Genomic DNA, 2,449 nt, shown 5'->3' on the forward strand with positions numbered 1-2,449 from the left:
GATTACCTGAACTTATTACAAAAAGACCAGAATTTGTCATATATTTCTGGTAATAACTCTGAAATAGTTTATCATGAGATACCCTGAACAAAACTCTGATAAAGCACATTAAACACTGCAATTATATTCTCTTCCTCAGCTGGTGGTTCTGCATTAAGATATTTTGACATGTATATGTCCTACAGATGGTATTGGAGCTTTACGACAATTAAAATAAGTGCTTCAGAGACTAATTTTTTTGAATTATATTGTTGTCTAACCATGGCTATTCAGCAAATAAATGATTAATTTTATTCCCCCATATTCTCAGTAATTAAATGTATTTTGTGAAGGAATAGAAGATCTGATATTACTAGCTAGACAGACTCAGGAGTTTAACATACAAATACTTATTTTGGATCCATTTGCACATGGTAATATATTTTAAGTAGTTCCACAGGCTGCCGTGGAATCAGTCTATAAAGCATATTTCTATCTTAAGAGAAGACATAAAGAGACAAGCTAAAGGTTTCTCTGAAAAAGCAAAACCATTTTTTTTCGTATAGTTGACTTCAGCATATATTTTTGTCTCACCATGTAAACAGCAAAATATATATTATTTTCAATAAAACAAGGTCCTTTCAAAGGGTGTAATTCATTCATTCACATCTGCAATAATTATTCTTGGAAATAAATCTATGAATAAACATCACTTCTGCTAACAGATCGAGTTTATTTATGAGTTACGTAGTAAAAAGGAGTATTTAATAGATGCTTGCAGTTGAGTATTAATTAACAATAAAATATTAAAATTATTGAGTAATAGTTTAGTGTTCCCATATTTCAATTAGCTTACAATGTAATTGCAGTTAAACGATTAAATGGACTGTGTATTGAAGCTAGAGGTCTAGTGAACAGTAAAGCTGATTACACAGAAAATCCTTATGCTGCCTTTAAGCTAATGCTGAATGATGTGTTACTGAACTATAAGCTTGTTTATTTTTCAAGAGAATGGCAATTCAGTTTTTTAGAAGTACCAAACATGGCCATGATACGGCCAGGGCAAGGCTGGGGTGGTCAGCCAGGGTATGAATAAGGCAAGCCAGGGCTGTGGGGAACTTGATGTGAGCAGTCAAGAAGGTGACCTGACTAGAGAGGGGAAATGACTGAACAGAAAAAAATGCCTGTCAGATAACACCAGCAGAAAAAAAGCCTGCCAGCTTGGCAGCTTTGATTTTGGGAACCAAACGTCCTTGAAAAGTGCAGCTGGCCTCTTCTAAGTACAGCTGGGTACCTAGGAACTGGAGAGATCCTGAGATACTACTGGTAAGTGCAGAAACAAGGAATTGTAACCACAAGTTTTCTTCTGTAGTGGTGAAAAAATAGACTGGGAAAGGAGAAGGCACCCCAGTAAGGAAGGATTCTGAACTGCCATTGGCAAGGCAGTTGCCAATGCAAGAGCAAGGAAACAGTCTGGCAAAATAAAAACTGATTTGAAGCAACAGCAAACATCATCATTTATTTGCCATTCTAGGTGTTGCAAACAAACTGATGGCTGTCCAGTTACCCATTTGAAACAACTGGATTTTTTGTTCAGAAGAAAGAGTAGAGCACACTGGTCTTTGTGCTTCCCTGGGCAGTGGTCTGCGAACCTTCGGCAGGGGGTGCTGTACAGGGAGCAGCCCCTCGTCCTCACCACGGCTCCCGTCAGAGGGCAGGGGTCCCTGGGCCACTGGCAGCTCCAGTGGACTGAGTGGAGCCTGTGGGCAGCACTGCCTGCCTACTATGGACCCCCTTCAGCTCCTCCTGCATGCAGTGGCAGCCTCCCACCAGACCCTGGCATGGCGAGGACTGGCACTGTTTGGATAGCCAAGAAGGCCGGTGGTGTCCTGGGGTGCAATAGGAAGAGCAATGCCAGCAGGTCAAGGGAGGTGATCCGCACCCTCTACTGTGTCCTGGTGAGGCACATCTGAAGTGCTGTGCGCAGCTCTGGGCTTCCCAGAAGAGAGACATGAAGTTCCTGAAGTGGGTCCAGCAGAGGGCAGTGAAGACGGGACTGGAGCATCTCTCTTACGAGGAAAGGCTGTGGGTGCTGGGCCTGATCAGCTTCGAGAAAACTGAGAGGGGACCTCGTCAGTGTCTGTCAGTAGGTGAAGGGAGGGAGCCAGGCTCTTCTCAGTGGTGCCCAGCAATAGGACAAGAGGCAGACCGATGTACACGAAGTCCCACCTGAACACGAGGAAGAACAACTCTGCTGTGCGGGTGAGCGAGCACTGGAGCGGATTGTCCAGAGACACTGTGGAGTCCCCCAGTGGGGGTAGAACCGTCTGGACACAATCCTGTACCATGTGCTCTGGGATGTCTCTGCTTGAACAGGGACGTTGGACTACATGAGCCACTGTGGTCCCTTCCAGCCCGAGCTGGAAGTCCCTTCTGTGAGTCTGTGACGGCCGCGTCCACCCCGCCGTCG

Source organism: Corvus brachyrhynchos, unplaced genomic scaffold, assembly GCF_000691975.1.
Source record: "Corvus brachyrhynchos isolate BGI_N302 unplaced genomic scaffold, ASM69197v1 scaffold408, whole genome shotgun sequence".
Taxonomy (NCBI): domain Eukaryota; kingdom Metazoa; phylum Chordata; class Aves; order Passeriformes; family Corvidae; genus Corvus; species Corvus brachyrhynchos.